The sequence below is a fragment of the Pogoniulus pusillus genome, chromosome 14 (assembly GCF_015220805.1).
Source record: "Pogoniulus pusillus isolate bPogPus1 chromosome 14, bPogPus1.pri, whole genome shotgun sequence".
In the NCBI taxonomy this organism is placed as follows: Eukaryota; Metazoa; Chordata; class Aves; order Piciformes; family Lybiidae; genus Pogoniulus; species Pogoniulus pusillus.
In genome coordinates, this window is record NC_087277.1 from 28,700,167 (window position 1) to 28,717,500 (window position 17,334).

Sequence of the window (17,334 nt, forward strand, 5' to 3'; positions counted from 1 at the left end):
CTTGTACTGAAGAACTTCTTCCCAAGATCTAACCCTGCTCTCCCTCAGCTTCAAACCATTCCCCCTTGTCCTGTCTCTAGACACCCTTAGGAAAAGTCTCTCTGCAGCCTTCCTGGGAGATCCCTTCAGCTATTGGAAGGCAGCTCTAAGGTCCTCCTGGAGTCTTCTCTTCTCCAGGCTGAACACTCCCAGCTCCCTCAACCTATCCTCACAGCAGAGTTGCTCCAGCCCTTGGATCATCTTTGTGGCCTCTTCTGGACTCACTCCAGCAGCTCTGCGTCACTCTTATGCTGGGGACACCAGAACTGGAGGCAGGATTGGAGTTGAGGGCTCAACAGAGCAGAGCCAAGGGGCAGAATCCCCTCTCTTGCCCTGCTGCCCACACTCCTCTGGCTGCAGCCCAGCACACAGCTGCCTGCTGGGCTGCATGAGGGCACTGCTGCCTCATGCTGAGAACCCTTAGAGTTTTCTATCTCCACCTCAGCCAAAGGCTTTTTCACTCTACTCTTAGTTTGGCTGTGTCTTCCTCCTAGCCTCTTGTCTCTGTTGTTGCCCACAGCTGACACTTTGTTCGGATTCACTGTGCTGTTCAGGACAACCTCCTGTGTGGTTTTCCTGAATTCCTTTTCTAAGTTACTGTAACCAAACATATTCCTGAACATTCCATGTCATTTTAGCCTTCCCTTTCTGTAAAGATACTGCTGAGGTTTTTTTTTGGTGAGAGATTACCAGGAGCTTTATACTTCACATCTCTTAGGATCAAGCTAAATATTACTGTCTGATTTGTTGTTTGGTAAAATAATTCTTCCTAACATCCAGCTTCATTCAGCTGCACAAATCCAGTGGTTTATTCTGTCGTCATCCTTGTTCTATTAAATAGCTACTTTCCCATGAGATTTATTGGGTTTTAATCAGGCTAAATCTCCCCAGATGCTTAGTTGTGTAACAGCATCCTGTATTTTAGTGTGCAATGCTACATAATGAATTTCTGAGAACAGGATTCATGGGCCCTTTTTAATCACAGCAACTGTCACAGGCTTAGGAGCCTGACATTAAAGCTTTCATTTGATGGTTTTCTTTTACATATCTGAAGTCAATTTGTGATAGTAGATGTTGGGGGTTGGAGCAGATGATCTCTAAGGTCCTTTCCAACCTAAGCCATTTCCTCGAGTAAGACATTCCTCTGCATTTGTTCAGCACAGGATCTTGGTTTCTAGAGGTATTACTAGAGGTGTAATAATAGTGGTTGATATGAACCTAGAGAAATCATGTATCATGGATGAGGAGTATATTGCTTATTTCTAAAAGCAGAATCATAACAGTTCTGTCCACCTCTCAAGTCAGATGCTGCATCGTACTGTCAGCATTCCTGAATGTGGAAAGAGGTCTGGTGAAAAAGAATGATTTCCCTCCCATGCAGGCACTGCAGCTCTGCCTGCCAAGAGGAGCAAAGGCTTAGTTGGGCTCTGTGGCTGCTACCAGGCCAGCTGCACATTTGCTCTGTTTATTTTATGTTCTAGAGAAAGCCTCACAAACGTCTCTTTCTGCAGTTGGTTCTTGTTTTGTTCTCAGCGTGCTGAGTCAGGACAATAGAGCTCGGCCTGTCCTCCCCAGAGGAATCACTCTCCTGTAAAGTTAACTTTTGGCAGGAATGCAGGACAGTGAGAAGGGAACCCCTGTGGTATCACCAGGACATCGAATTGCTACAGTAATATCTTGCCTCCAGGCCACAGGGCCAGTGCTTTCCTTCAGTGCTCAAGTGAATCAAATCTTGACAATGTGCTTACAAAGACATCCGTGGAAGCACAGAAAAGAAGCTGTGTGATGCAGTGAATGGTTAGCATGGTGAGAGGAACTTACCAGTGAATTAGTACACAGTGGATGGAATAAATAAATTGAAGCTATGTCTTCAAATCACAAGATAGTTTTGAATGACCTCAGAAAGTAAAGCAGCACTTTGAATTGCAAATGACAGGAGGCTGCTTGAGTAAGCAATCTATGCCTCTTTTGTATCCGTCAGGGAACAGCACTCTGGGATGGTCATGCCCAATTCTGCCCTTAGGGATGATGTTGTGAATGGTGGCATTAAAAACCTGTCAAATAAGGTAATCTTAATTTGTGTGCCTTCACTAGTATACTCTCCTTTTATTTCCTGATAACAGTTGGTGCCATATAAGAAATTCCATTCATCAGTTCTAATAATTTATAATTCACAGAATCATAGAAGGGTCGAGGCTGGATGAGACCTTAGAGATCATCTAATCCAACCTCCCTGCCATGGGCACGGATGCCTCTCATCTAGATCAGGTTGCTCAAGGCCACATCAAATCTGACCTTGAATACCTCCAGGGAGGAGGCATCCACAACCTCTCTGGACAATTCATTCCAGAGTCTTGCAACCCTCATAGTGAAGAATTTCTTCCTAGGATCCAAACTAATTGTATATCTTGCAAACATTTCTCTGGTTTCTTGTTTTTATTGTTTGGTTTCGTTTGATTGATTTGGTTGAGGGTTTGGGGGTTTTTTTTTGTGTTTGTATAGATTGTTGGTTTTGTTTATTGTTGGGTCTGACAAGACATTTGCTCATCTTGGTGCTAACCTTCTGGTCATTCCTATCAGAAAAAGCAACTGGCAGGTCTCTTGCTAGCTGCTAATGACATGTTTGAAAAGAATTTCCATGTCTGGTTAGCCTGGCCCACATAAAGCAGCAGCCTAGCAGTATCCTGCTCAGTGACCTTATGTTTTGTGTATCTTTGCTCTTTATGGAGTCCCTCCTCTGCTGTGAGGACAGGCTGAGAGAGTTGGGGCTCTGCAGCCTGGAGAAGAGAAGGCTTCAGGGAGATTTTATAGTTACCTTCCAGTATCTGAAGGGAGCCTACAGGAGGGCTGGGGAGGGACTATTGACAAGGTCTTGCAATGACAGGATGAGGAGGAATGGGTTTAAACTGGCAGAGGGGAGATTCAAACTAGATGTTAGAAAAGGGCTCTTTACAATGAGGGTGGTGAGATACTGGCACAGGTTACCTAGGGAGGTTGTGGCTGCTCCCTCCCTGGAGGTGTTCAAGGCCAGGTTGGATGAGGCCTTGAGTGACCTGTTCTAGTGGGAGGTGTCCCTGCCTATGGCAGAGGGATTGGAGCTGGCTGAGCTTTGAGGTCTCTTCCAACCTAAACCACTCTATGATTCTATGGTCCTGCTTTTGGTTCAACATAGAGTTGTACCTTGATCTTTCTCTACAGGGCAGTTCACTGGAGTTGGTCCAGAGTCTCCACATAACCTTGCAGGTTTAAGACTGCAAAATCCAAATGTTGTACTAGTCCTGTAACAGGTTGTGTTTGCCCACAGTAGGTAACACTTAAGAGAATCGAAAGTCCTTGATCACAGAATCATGAATTGGAACACATCAGATGTCACCTGCTTAGTGACCTTGCAGTTCAGTAGGTGTCCCATGTAGCTATATAATAGGCCTAGTAAAAGCAAATCAAAGAAGAGATTATTTTGGAAGGAAAAAATAAAAACCTCCATCATCGCTTTTGAGAATTGCATCTTCCAGATTGTTGTCGTTTCCCTCACACCTTAGTAGCTGAATATTTGCATTTTACTTTGCTCCTTGCTAGTGTTGAAACATTCAACAGTACCAGGAAATGCTTTCCAGCCATAAACACAGGAGCTACAGTGCAGAAGAGGAGAGCCATGCACTTCTGCCATTGTGTTTTGCAAAACCACATGTGGTGGTGTGTTTTGCAAGGAAGATGCAAGAGAAGCCATTTAGATTTAGCAGTCTGCCAAGATGGGATTTTTTTTCCTTTACTGCTCTTGATGCCAGGTTAAGAACTACAAAGGTTTAGTTACAAAAAGGTTTTGCAGGGGCTACAGTCTTGTGCTGAATGTTCCCTGAATGTGCTTTGCGCTCTGTCTGGTAGCAGTTGTGCATTCTCAAAAGCACATTTGCCTCAATACAGCTCCATCTTTTTTCAACTTTCAGGAACCTACAGATTTATTTTGTTTTAATGTAGCTGACACTCAAGCATTCTGAATCCATTTCAGAGATTCATAAGTTCATAGATTGGTTGGAAGGGACCTTAGAGATCATCAATTTCCAACTCCCCTGCCCTGCGAGTGTCCCTACATATTCCGCTAGACCAGGTTGCTCAAGGCATCATCCAACCTGGCCTTGAACACCTGCAGGGAAGGGTCTCAAGTGGAATTAACATAAACCTGGCAGTTCATCCTCAGCCTGTTCTCAATATGGACAGTTTGAACTCTCTAAAAGAAAATGAAATCACTTTTTGCCCAGCCCAGCTCACATGTTGGGTTTTCTGAATCAGAATCACAGTGTTCTACAGGGTCAAAGCCAAAATGCTGGGCTAGGATAGGGAGATCGGTTAGAATTCTGTCACTGTACAGATTTAAACCCTCCAAAACTCAACCCTCTAAACACTTAAAAACTCAGAGCACATGCCTAGTTTTGCCAGAGTGTTTCTGGATGCTGTTCAGTGGCATATTACAGCTGATAATGGGTTAAGGCTGAAGCGTGAAAGCTTAGATTTTGCAATTTCACACCTTCTTTAGTCACCACAGGCAGAGCAAAACATTGTGGCCTGGGACATTCATGCCTGTTGAGATTGTCATGCTTAAATAAGCATAAAATCAAATGAAGGGGAAAGACAAGTAGTTAAGATACTTGGACTTTAGTGCCAGGAAGATGACATTCCTTCAACAAAGTCTTTGCTTATGTCTCTCTGGTTTAGAAGTCTCTTTTCTAACCTAAAAACCCCAAGCAAAGGTTAGTTGCTGTTTCACTCTGCACAAACAGAGAGATTCCCAAATTCAGACTCCACTACATATTTTCATTTTAAGTAAGAAAAAAACCCAACCAACCCCAAACAGTCCAAACAACACCATCCCCACTTCAAATCCGAACTCCTTAGGAGGGCTGGGCCAACAGTGGACGTGTGTAAGGGGCTTTGTAACATGCAGTGTTTGGAAATCAGAGGTCTGAACTACAGCTGTGGGAGCTGCATGAAATCTGCCTGCCTGCAAATACTGCTTTCTGCATAGTGTAACTGAAGGATGTGAGCAACTAATGGGTGGCAAAGAAGGAATTTCACTCCATAAATCTAAAATCTGGTGCACAATAGCTGCCACTAATCTTGGAAGATGCTTTTACCTTTCAAGTTCTGAGGGTCCTACAGCCGTGTTTCAGTGTAAGCTCTGAACTGTCTCAGTATGGGTAGTCAGATGTTTCTCTCACCACCAGGTCATACAGGCTCTGGATATACAGTGTCTGTCTGCCAAGACCTCTTCATAGAGTCATAGAATCAGTCAGAGTTGGAAGGGACCACAAGGTTCCAACCCCCCTGCCATGGGAAGGGACACCCTACCCTAGATCAGTCTGGCCACAGCCTCATCCAGCCTGCCCTTAAAACACCTCCAGGGATGGGGCCTCAGCCACCTCCTTGGGCAACCCATCCCAGGCTTTCACCACTGTCATGCTGAACACCTTCCTCCTCATGTCCAGTCTGAATCTCCCCACCTTCAGCTTTGCTCCATTCCCCCCAGTCCTGTCACTACCCGATAGCATAAAAAGTCCCTCTCCAGCTTTTTTGTAGGCCACTTCAGATACTGGAAGGCCACAAGGTCACCTCAGAGCCTCCTCTTCTCCAGACTAAACAGGCCCAACTCTTTCAGTCTGTCCTCATAGGAGAGGTGCTCCAGCCTCTTGGCAAGCCAAGGATAAAATGGCAGGGCTGGGCCATCACAGCGCAGTCGTGGCTGTGGTCCTTTGTGGGCATCTCAAGAACAGAAGTGCCAACACAGCTTGCACAAGCAAGCTTTGAAGGCCTCCTCACGCAGAAGGGTGTCTGAACTTCAGAGTAGCTATGTCCTGCAGGATACTGGAGCAGTAAGTAAGCTGCTCTGTATGACTGGTTTTCCCACAGGAGTTATTCCACGATGCAGCACAGGATTCACAATGCATTTGGTGTGAGATGCCATGACCTTGCAGTAAAATTCTAATGCCATATTGACCCAACTCGAGGTAAAAGACTCATGGTTCTGAGAACCAAAGTGTTCAGAAGTGATCAACAGCAAATTCCTGCAGTTCATCTTTGACTTGTAGTCAGCTGCTGTGGTTGCCAAGAGCTAACTGCTCAAAGGTTAGCAAGCAGGTGTCAGGATGTTCTGAATACAAACCACACTCTTAGGTGTGCTATAGGATGACTAGAAATTTCATTGTGAATTAATGAATTGAATCATTCAGACACTGAATAATGAATTTTCAAAGAGTAAGTAAATTGGCACATGACATTATGAGGGTGAAAAAAGGACTGGATAAATTTGGGGATTCTTTATCAGCGAGTGTCTATTAAGGAACATATTAATTGCAACCACTAGCACTCAAAGCCCATATTCCTCCCTCTGCCCCTCAAAAAAGACTTATTAGAAGCTCACTTAATAATTTTTCCTAGGCCTCCATTAGTGGTAGCTGTTGGGGACAGGGCATAAAGGATGTCAAACACCACTTCCAGCGGCTGCTGTTGAGTTTAAAGAATAGAATGGTCTCTTTTGAGCATTGCAGAGCTTTTAGTTGTTGTTTTTTTTCCTTTTACTTCTGTCCACAACAAAATGAACAGATCACCAGAAGGAGTGAAGAAGTGATAAGAGTAGTAAAGAAAAGGCACATATTTTGCAGGAATGCTCAAAAAACCCATATTTTTTTTCTGACAGGCAACACAGGGTCATAGAATGGTTTAAGTTGGAAGAGACCTCCAAAGGTCATCTACTTCAGCCTCTCTTCAGTGAGCAGGGACATTCTCCACATGGGTCTACATCAGGGCTTTAAAAGCTAACACAATATTATGTAGAGAAAGAAAAAGCAGTAAAAACCTAAGGAGTTTTTCATACATGCTTGGTTTTCTGGCTTGTGCTTGCTCTCTGCATAGAATCCAAGCAGCTCACCGTGGGTTTCATGGCTTGGTGGGAGATTTGATCTCCTTCACCTCCTCCTTCCCACCAATGTTTTGCTTTTTCATCAGCGTCCGCTGGAAGGGGACAGAGCTTTTACCTGCAGAAGAGATGTGGGTTGGGCAGCTCTGTTCACCTTGATTCTGTAGGAAATTCACTCATGGAGCTGGGACCGTATCTGAACATATGTTATGGGTCTTTTACAGCTGTCCCTGTCACTTGTAACACCCCCAACATGGAAGCTTTTGAATATGCCCTATGTCCAGAAGCTAAATCTTGTCACAACATTGAGAAAGGGATGTTTCTCCAATAAAGCCTTAGGGCAGCATTTGGCTTGGGCTGAACACTGCATGGATTTGAAAGCAGCAGATGGCCAGGCTGCTGTGCTCTAGGGTGGGAGGATGTGTGCTCAGCCCTCCCTGTCCTACTCCCTTCTCTGTGTCCCTCTCCAACACCAGGAGGGACCCAACTCGGTGATGCAGCTCTTGGCTGATGAAATTGAGTGCATTCCTTATGACCAGTGGAAAGTCCCCATTGCCTAACTATTTTTGTTCCCCAGAAAACTCAGCTGCACTGTTGCCCAGTGATGTGAAATTTGGAAAATGAAACCCTGGTAAATTGCATCTAAGTGACTTTCTTTAAACCAATGCCCCTTGGGCCATTTTCCAGAGCACAGGTCTTGGCACTGGAGTGGCACCATAGGAGTGCATGGCACTACCACTGAAACAGGGCAGCTTCCCAGACTTTCTCCCACTCCACAGCTCCTCAAAACACCACAGCCACTCTTGTAGTACTCATAAAATGTCTGGAAGTCTGGGAAGGAGCAGGTTTGCTGCTGTTGTGCCAGAGAAAGTATAGGCTGGATGTTAGGAGGAAGTTGTTGGCAGAGAGAGTGATTGGCATTGGAATGGGCTGCCCAGGGAGGTGGTGGAGGCACCATCCCTGGAGGTGTTCAAGCAAAGCCTGGGTGAGGCACTTAGTGCCATGGTCTGGTTGACTGGCTAGGGCTGGGTGCTAGGTTGGACTGGATGATGGAGGTCTCCTCCAACCTGGTGGATTCTATGATTCTATGATCTTGGAAGCCTCTTCCAACCTGGTTGGTTCTATGATTCTCTATGAACAGCCAGCTAGGCTTGGAAAATACTGCTCTGGACGACTTGATGCATGGGCACTAAAAAAGAGGATACAGAGCAGTAAAAGGGCTCCTTGTTTTGACGCCTCCCTTCTGGTGGGAGTCCTACTAGCAGGCCTGCCATAGCTTCTCCTAGCTGACTGGGATCTCTTCAAACTAAACCACGCTGATACCTCTCCGTGCTAGGAAAGGTTTATGCAGAGAGAGGTTAATGAAAACGCGGCCATTCTTACTGCTTTCTGGGAGGCTGCACGGAGCGATGGATATCAAACGTGGTCCTGGGAGTGCGATCGCATTGGCTCGGTCTCAGAAAAGGCGACGCTCTCCTGTCCCGTGAGGTGCCACTCGTGGGCTGAGCAGCGCCGGGATACTCCTGCTCTCCCCACGCCGGGCCGCTCCTGCTCTCCCCACGCCGGGCCGCTCCTGCTCTCCCCACGCCGGGCCGCTCCTGCTCTCCCCACGCCGGGCCGCTCCTGCTCTCCCCACGCCGGGACGCTCCTGCTCTCCCCACGCCGGGACGCTCCTGCTCTCCCCACGCCGGGACGCTCCTCAGGGCCCGCCCGGCCGCGGAGGGTCCGGCAGCGCCGCCTCAGCGTTTCCCGCCCGCCGGCTCCTCCCAAGATGGCGGCGGCCCCGCCCCGTGCGGGCGGTGTCCCGGAGCCCGTCCCCCGGCGGCGGGGTGTATGACCGCGGCGGTGCGGGGACAGGGAGGTGGGGCTGGCTGCAGGGCTGGCCTCGGCTGGGCGTTAGGCGGATCGGGACGCGCTGGGTGAGCAAGTGCGGGTCCGGCCGTGTCCCAAGTGGTGGGGGTTCGGCCACCGGGGCTGGCCTGCCGGCCGGCCGGCCGGTCGGTCGGGGAGGAAGAGAAAACTTTCCTTGTGGAGCCGTTCGCTGCCGAGGCTCCGGCCGTTTTTCCGCGGCCATGTTGGGATCCGGGGCTGCCTGGCGGGGAAAGAGTTCCCCCGGTGGAAGGCGGCAGCGGGCTCCTCTGGCCAGTTGCCGTGCGGATTGTCCCGCCACGGGGCTTGAGCGCTCCCGGCCGCCCGGGGGGTTACTGCCGCTTCCCGCCGGGAGGGAGGCAGCGGAGCGGGAAAGACCTAGGCAGGAAAAGGGCGGCGGGCGCTGGCTTATCCCAGGGCGCCAAGGGGAGTTGCGGGGCCTCGGAAACGAGTTCGCCGTCAGGAGGCGAGGGGGAGGACGGCGACATCGGCCCCGCGGTGTTACATAAGTGCCTGAAACTCTCCGGCTTGTGACCGCCGCCGAGGCCCGGGCGGCGGCCGCTCGCCGAGAGGCGGCGAGACGGGACGGGACGGGACGGGAGCGGGCGGGGGACGCTTCCTTCCCCGGCGGGCCCAGCGGTGCGTTGACTGAAACTCCTCGTCATTCTCGGGGCGAGTCGCCTGAAAACTCGTGGTACTGCGATAAAAACAGAGCCGAAAGGCAGCGGAACCGCGAGTCGCAAGCGTGGGCTGCGCTTTTGCCTGTGGGATTCGCGTATTTTGACGAGGAGAAGGCGGCTGATCCGCTTAAGAGACATGCGGCGCATAAGCTGCTGCCTGAGAGCGGTTCAGCGAGGCAGCCACATGTTTCTGCGCTCGCCTCCTTTGCAGTCCGCTGCTTCTAAAGGGCAGAACCGCGCATCGCGCAAGGCAGCGGTGAGGGTGGCTACTGAGCTGCGCGACTCGGCGGCCTCTTTGTCCCCGCTCCAAGGAGCGACCGCGGCTCAAGTTTTGACATGAACTGTCAGTGCAGGAGTCGTTGATGAGCGAACGGATCCGTGCTGTCTGTAAGCGGGTGTTCAAGGGCTCCTTTGTCAGTCCTTTGAGTGAGCTGCTGCTCCATCGAGTACTAGCTCAGCTGTCCGGTGTGTGGAGTAGCAACTCTAGGGCTCGATGCTGCCCTAGAGGCTGCAACGTGCTGACAGCTTAATACAGGAGGTAAAAGGAGTGCGAAAGTAAACGCGCAACACTGAAATCAGTTTCAGGGCTGAGGAAACTAATTGCTCTTTCTTTCCCAAAGTAAAAGAGAAATGAAATACTCAGCTTTCGAGTTCTAAGACTTGTACAACGAATTGTCTTAGGGATGCTATCCAAAAGAAGGGAAGTGTTGAAAGATGGCAGTGCGGTCAGTGCTGAGATCCTGCAGAGCGGTTTGCTTTGTGTGCAGTCGTCAGCGTGCAGAAAGGAACTAGTTCTTTAGCTCAAAAAGCAACCTTCTTGTTTTTAACCTATATAATTTAAATACTGTTGGCTAACCAGGTGAGAAATAAGAATTCCATGTGGATAGATGTCATCTTTATCAGCTCGGTCAATGTTTTTCCCTGGTGCTTTTAGTGCTGTGCTGCTTATGTTGGTAATGGCAGCAAAAGTGAGGTGGTGTGAGCCTGAGTCCCAGATTCTTGCTTCTGCATGCAAATTGGCCATGTGCCTTTTGGAGTGTCTGTGGGGTTTTGCTCTGCATAGAAATCCACGTGGAGGAAGTCCTTTAAATGCTAAATGAAAGCTGGTGAGCAGAAAGTGGAGACTCAGAGTTGGATCCTTTAGAAAAAGACAGAGTAGTGTCTTTCCATCTAGAAGCAGGTTGTCATTAAATGCAGTGATGAAATCTTTCAGCAACACCTCTGTTCCCTTTCCCTTAAATTATAGGCTGGGACTTAATATTAGAGCTACAGATGTACTTGAACTAATAAAAGATCTACCTGAAACATCCTGCAGTGCTCTAGTTTGCAAACATTATCATTAGGAAAATGGTTGTTACATACAAACAACTTGGTGACTTTTGAACTTCACTGTTGGGGTTAGTAGATGTCAGGTTTCAGAGTACTGGAACTGTTGTTTCAGGTGAAGCATGACATCAAGCTAGGAGCGGGTGTTGATCTGTTGGAGGGTAAGAGAGCCCTGCAGAGGGACCTGGACAGGCTGGATGGGTAGGCAGAGGCCAGTGGGATGAGATTGAACAAGGCCAAGTGCAGGGTTCTGCACTTTGGCCAAAACAACCCCAGGCAGTGCTACAGGCTGGGGCCAGAGTGTGGGTGGAGAGCAGCCAGGCAGAGAGGGACCTGGGGGTACTGGTAGAGAGGAGCTGAACATGAGCCAGCAGTGTGCCCAGGTGGGCAGGAGAGCAAATGGCATCCTGGCCTGCATCAGGAACAGTGTGGCCAGCAAGACCAGGGGGGTAATTCTTCCCCTGGACTCAGCATTGTTCAGGCCACACCTTGAGTGCTGTGCCCAGTTCTGAGCTCCTTCAAGTGAGATGTTGAAATACTGGAACATGTCCAGAGAAGGGCAGCAAAGCTGGTGAGGGGCCTGGAACACAAACCCTATGAGGAGAGGCTGAGGGAGCTGGGGGTGTGCAGCCTGCAGAAGAGGAGGCTCAGGGCAGACCTCATTGATGTCTGCAGCTGCCTGAAGGGAAAGCTGTAGCCAAGTGGGGATTGGTCTCTTCTGCCAGGCAAACAGGGACAGGACAAGGGGACACAGTCTCAAGTTGTGCCAGGGTAGGTCTTGTATGGATGTGAGGAGGAAGTTGTTGGCAGAGAGAGTGATTGGCATTGGAATGGGCTGCCCAGGGAGGTGGTGGAGTCGCCATCCCTGGAGGTGTTGAAGCCAAGCCTGGCTGGGGCACTTAGTGCCATGGTCTGGTTGGTTGGGCAGGTCTGGGTGCTAGGTTGGACTGGATGATCTTGGAGTTCTCTTCCAACCTGCTTGATTCTATGAGCTGAGGTTTTAATACTTTTGTGAAAACATGTGTCAGCTAAAAAGGTGGAAGTGGTGGTTGAGCAACCAAATGGCATGCAAGGTTCTGTTCTTATTAGTGGGTGATGTCAAAAAGGGAAGCTGTAACCTTAACAATGGGTACATTCCTTAGCTAAAGGTAAGAACGTAGGTAGGAAAGTTAGCTTCAAGTTAACTTCTTGAGTTTTGTGTTAAAAGCTTAAAGCTTATTCTATCACAGTATTATCAGGGTTGGAAGAGACCTCACAGATCATCAAGTCCAACCCTTTACCACAGAGCTCAAGGCCAGACCATGGCACCAAGTGCCACGTCCAGTCCTGCCTTGAACAGCTCCAGGGACGGCGACTCCACCACCTCCCCGGGCAGCCCATTCCAGTGTCCAATGACTCTCTCAGGGAAGAACTTTCTCCTCACCTCCAGCCTAAATCTCCCCTGGTGCAGCCTGAGGCTGTGTCCTCTTGTTCTGGTGCTGGCCACCTGAGAGAAGAGAGCAACCTCCTCCTGGCCACAACCTCCCCTCAGGTAGTTGTAGACAGCAATAAGGTCTCCCCTGAGCCTCCTCTTCTCCAGGCTAACCAATCCCAGCTCCCTCAGCCTCTCCTCATAGGGCTGTGCTCAAGGCCTCTCACCAGCCTCGTCGCCCTTCTCTGGATTCTATACTGCTTCAGCTTCTGAAGGTACATTTGTGACTTATTTCAGGCTCTGTGAATCACAGAATGGTTTGGGTTGGAAGGGACTGCCAAAGGTCTTCTAGTCCAACCCCTTCTGCAGTAAGCAGGGACACCCTTCACTGGCTCAGGTTGCCCAGAGCCCTGTGGAGCCTCTTTCCCATTTAATTTATGTAACTGTAAATGATGTAATTTCTGTAATGCTGTTTGTATATGTAAATTTGACTACTTTCAAGGATTCATTCAGTAATGTGATGGGATGGTGATAATCTGAGGATCATTCTGATTATCTAGAGGAGAATAAGTAAAGGTGCAAGCTCAGTCTTTTGAAACAGAACAGCCTACTTGAAACTTTCTCCATATACAGCAGATACAAAGTTTGCTGATGTAGAATAAGGAGAGGAGGAGAGGACTTATTTGTACAGTTGAGGGGGGGAGAAGCGACTCTGCAGTGAGGTGTGGCAGAACGTGTTTATCATACTGAAGACTTTATGCTGCGAGACGTGATGACGACAGCCGAGTTAGCAAGTAGAGTCCTGCAGATTCTGAGCCCTGGGAGTTAGTCCTGTTGAAATAAATGAGTCTACTCACCTGAGAAGTGGCTTGATGGAGAGGTGTAGGACAAAGAGGCTTCTTTGATGAAAGTAAATATTGCTGTGCAGAAGTGCTGGTGAACGGAAGAGTCATACTGCCTGTTTTGCAGCCTGATACTTTGATACCACATGGTCAAAAATGTGCTCCTGTTTACTCCAGGGTTTTTGAGTTGCATGCTGATGCTTGGATGTAATGATACCTTTTTTTAGTTTACTAGTGACTGGCAAACAATATAGGGGTGAACAAAATATTTGGAAGGGAGTGGCTGGCCCTTTGCATTGTTATGTTGTGCACAGTATGCTTAGTATTGTTTTACTGTATATGATGTAGCAGGATTTTGGCATTTCTTTTTCTGTGTAGGAGAAGAGAACACAGTTGAGACTTTGACATTGCAAACACAGGAAAGTTCTTTCTACATTTTCAGCACTTGCCCCATTCCTGAACAAAGAAGGTGACACACCTTACTGTGTTGAGGTACAATCTCTTGAGAAGCTGTACTCATTCAAATAGATCATAGAATCAACCAGGTTGGAAGAGACCTCCAAGATCATCCAGTCCAACCTAGCACCCAGCCCTAGCCAGTCAACCAGACCATGGCACTAAGTGCCTCATCCAGGCTTCTCTTGAAGACCTCCAGGGACAGTGCCTCCACCACCTCCCTGGGCAGCCCATTCCAATGCCAATCACTCTCTCTGTGAAGAGCTTCCTCCTAACATCCATCCTAGACCTGCCCTGGCACAACTTGAGACTGTGTCCCCTTGTTCTATTGCTGGTTGCCTGGGAGAAGAGGCCACCCCCCACCTGGCTACAACCTCCCTTCAGGTAGTTGCAGACAGCAATGATCTCTGCTCTGAGCCTCCTCTTCTGCAGGCTGCACACCCCCAGCTCCCTCAGCCTCTCCTCATAGGGTTTGTGCTCCAGGCCCCTCACCAGCTTTGTTGCCCTTCTCTGGACACCTTCCAGCACCTCAACATCTCTCTTGAATTTAGAAGCCCAGAACTGGACACAGCACTCAAGGTGTGGCCTGAGCAGTGCTAAGTACAGGGGAAGAATAACCTCCCTTGTCCTACTGGCCACACTGCTCCTGATGCAGGCCAGGATGCCATTGGCTCTCTTGGCCACCTGGATGCAGGGAGGTTGTCAGATAGTGATGTATCTCTTTCTGTCAGCAGCTTTAGCTTTCACTAGATAACCTCTTCTGTCTCAGATATCATCTAGAGGTAACTGTTCTGCTTTGAAGTGCTCGGTTTACACTGCTCTGGTGAGACTCCACCTCGAGTACTGATTCCAGTTCTGGTGTCCCCAGCATAAGGACTCAGAGGCGTTGGAGTGAGACCAGAGCAGGGACACAAAGATGAACCAAGGGCTGGGGCAGCTCTGCTATGAGGATAGGCTGAGGGGGCTGGGGTTGTTCAGCCTGGAGAAGGGAAGACCCTAGGGGGACCTTAGAGCTGCCTTCCAGTACCTGAAGGGATCCTCCAGGAAGGCTTCAGAGGGACTTTTCCTAAGGGTGTCTAGAGACAGGCAAAGGGGGAATGGTTTGAAGCTGAGGCGGAGCAGGGTTAGGCTGGATCTTTTGAAGAAGTTCTTTACTCTGAAGGTGGTCATTCTCTGGAATAGGCTGCCCAGGGAGGTTATGGCTGCCTCCTCCCTGGGTGTGTTTAAGCCCAGGCTGGATGAGGCCTTGAGCAGTTGAGCAGTGTCCCTGCCCATGGCGGGGGCGTTGGAGCAGATGATCCCTGAGGTGCCTTCCATCCTAAGCCATTCCAAGACTCCACTTACCTTGCCTTCTGCAAAAAGAAGAGTTGCAGCATGTTCCTGAGCATTTCCATTCCTAAAGCGTGTGCAGAATTAAAGCAAATCATTATTCAAGGGGGTGCTGCACACACTGCTCTTGAGGCTGTCAGCCTCTGCCTCAGGAGAGCAGCTGCCCAGGTTAAATCCAGTGCAAACCTTGGTGCAGTTTCCTTTCCTCCAGCTTCTGTCGTGGTTGCTGCAGCAGTAAGGGTGTAAGAGCAAAGGAAAGCAGCCTGAGAGTCCTGTGCATCACAAGCCCCTGAGGTATCCTGGATGCCGTTTATTGCACTCAGAGGCCTGGGCTGTGCTGACTGCTCCAATGCCCTTGCCCTGAGTGCTTGCTGTGTAGGTTTAAAAGGCATCAAATGCATTCAGCAAGCAGTGGAAGGGCAGAGGGCCAGGGAGTCCATTTCCCAGGAAGGCCACCTAGGGTCAGCTGCTCTGCTCGTGGAGTTCTTTCAGGAAGTGCCTCCTTGAACCTCTCCTGCTTTAGATTTCTCCTTACTTAGCTGTCAACGCTCGGTGATGTAAAACTTCTGACAATGATTTTCAGTGTACTTGTGTTCTGAAAACTGTATGTGGCAGGGATTTTCCCTTCTTCCCTCCAGTTCTGGTCTAGGCTAGCAGCATGGAGGGAGTGAACTGCCCTTGTAATGCACAGGTTGTGACTGAAAAGTTGATTATGTAGGATGCTGACAAATTCTGTTTACTGCATCACTCTTAAACCTTTCCTTTGGGATGTTGTTGATATTTCTAGGCCTTCCCCCTCCACTCATGTGTCATCAGGTAGCAGCATTTAGTGTATCAACAGCCTTGTGTCCCTTTACTTAAGAGCCATTCAGTGCTTGGATACATATACTTTAAATGTTGCTGGGGTGACAGTGACAGGTGAACCATTGCAGTGCCTCAGTGTTGTCAAGCTTCCTGAAAATGGCACCATATGGTTTGATTCCAAGCTCTGAGCTGCGTTTCAGCTGCCTGTGAACCCCTGGTTTCTACTGGGCCAGTGGTATGGAGCCTGCTGACAGCCCTGCTGTACGCATTTTTTGAGCCATTTTTGGGTACCAATTTGAGCAGCTTCTTTCAGAGGGGTTTAAATGGTAGAAACAATATTTCCTGTAGCCAGCCATGCTTAGCATGCCTGGAATCTGTTCTTGCTGGTGAACTGTTGGTAGAAAGCAGGACAAGGACTGAAGAATTTTAATGAACTAAGCAAGGGGACACAGTCTCAAGCTGTGCCAGGGCAGGTACAGCCTGGATATTAGGAGGAAGTTCTTCAGAGAGAGGATGACTGGCATTGGAATGGGCTGCCCAGGGAGGTGGTGGAGTTGCCATCCCTGGAGGTGTTGAAGCCAAGCCTGTCTGGGGCACTTAGTGCCATGGTCTGGTTGATTGGCTAGGGCTGGGTGCTAGGTTGGGCTGGATGTGCTTGGAATTCTCTTCCAACCTGGTTGATTGTATGATTCTGTTTCCATATAGTCTGATTTTCCTGCCATAGTACTGAGGATGTGCTACAGCAGTGCTTTGTCTGGCCCTGTTAAGTAGTGGCCAGCTGCCTGGCCTTCTGAAAGTATTTCTGCAGTATAATATAGTATTCAGCTTGCCCCTGAAGTGGAGACTTCTTAACCCACTTAAATCAAGAGCAGCAGAAAGTGGAAGTGATTGCACATGGTGTCAGAGGAGGAGTTTGTGTTGTTACTTGGCTTGTGCCTTGTTTAGTTTTGTGGGAATGCTTGGAATTACTGAGCTAGTTAAAAAAAAAACCTCCTCTTCACCATGCAGCTTTTTTTCCTATAACAGGATTTAAAGGACAAATATGTGTCAATAATACTGATATTACAAAAAAGAAATCATGATCTCGTGGTTGTGTTGCTGTGCTTGTAAATTGTGAGCCTGCCGTGGCCAAGAGAGCCAATGGCATCCTGGGCTGCATCAGGAGCAGTGTGGCCAGCAGGGCAAGGGAGGTTATTCTTCCCCTGTACTCAGCACTGGTCTGGCCACACCTTGAGTGCTGTGTCCAGTTCTGGGCCCTTCAATTCAAGAGAGATATTGAGGTGCTGGAAGGTGTCCAAAGAAGGGTGATGAAGCTGGTGGGGGGCCTGGAGCACAGCCCTGTGAGGGAGCTGGGGGTGTGCAGCCTGCAGCAGAGGAGGCTCAAGGCAGAGTTCATTGCTGTCTACAATGATGTGATGGAAAGTTGTAGCCAGGTGGGGTTGGTCTCTTCTGCCAGGCAAGCAGCAACAGAAGAAGGGGACACAGTTTCAAGTTGTGCCAGGGCAGGTCTAGGCTGGATGTGAGGAGGAAGTTGTTGGCAGAGAGAGTGATTGGCATTGGAATGGGCTGCCCAGGGAGGCGGTAGTGTCACTGTCCCTGGAGGTGTTCAAGAAGAGACTGGATGAGGCACTTAGTGCCATGGTCTGGTTGATTGGTCAGGGCTGGGTGCTA

At 49.1% G+C, this 17,334-nt stretch overlaps 1 protein-coding gene across 2 annotated transcripts in view; it reads left to right on the forward strand.

Moving 5' to 3' along the window:
• The first annotated feature begins 8,428 nt into the window (after positions 1-8,428).
• Positions 8,429-17,334, forward strand: part of PLEKHF2 (pleckstrin homology and FYVE domain containing 2) — a 35,777-nt gene continuing 26,871 nt past the window's right edge. Inside the window, exon 1 of one of the 2 annotated variants that reach the window (XM_064154737.1) lies at positions 8,429-8,865. The gene's annotated coding sequence lies outside the window, so the exon portion shown is untranslated. Of the gene's footprint in view, positions 8,866-8,948; positions 9,455-17,334 lie in introns of those variants that run through there. The other variant, XM_064154739.1, reaches the window with a different exon arrangement.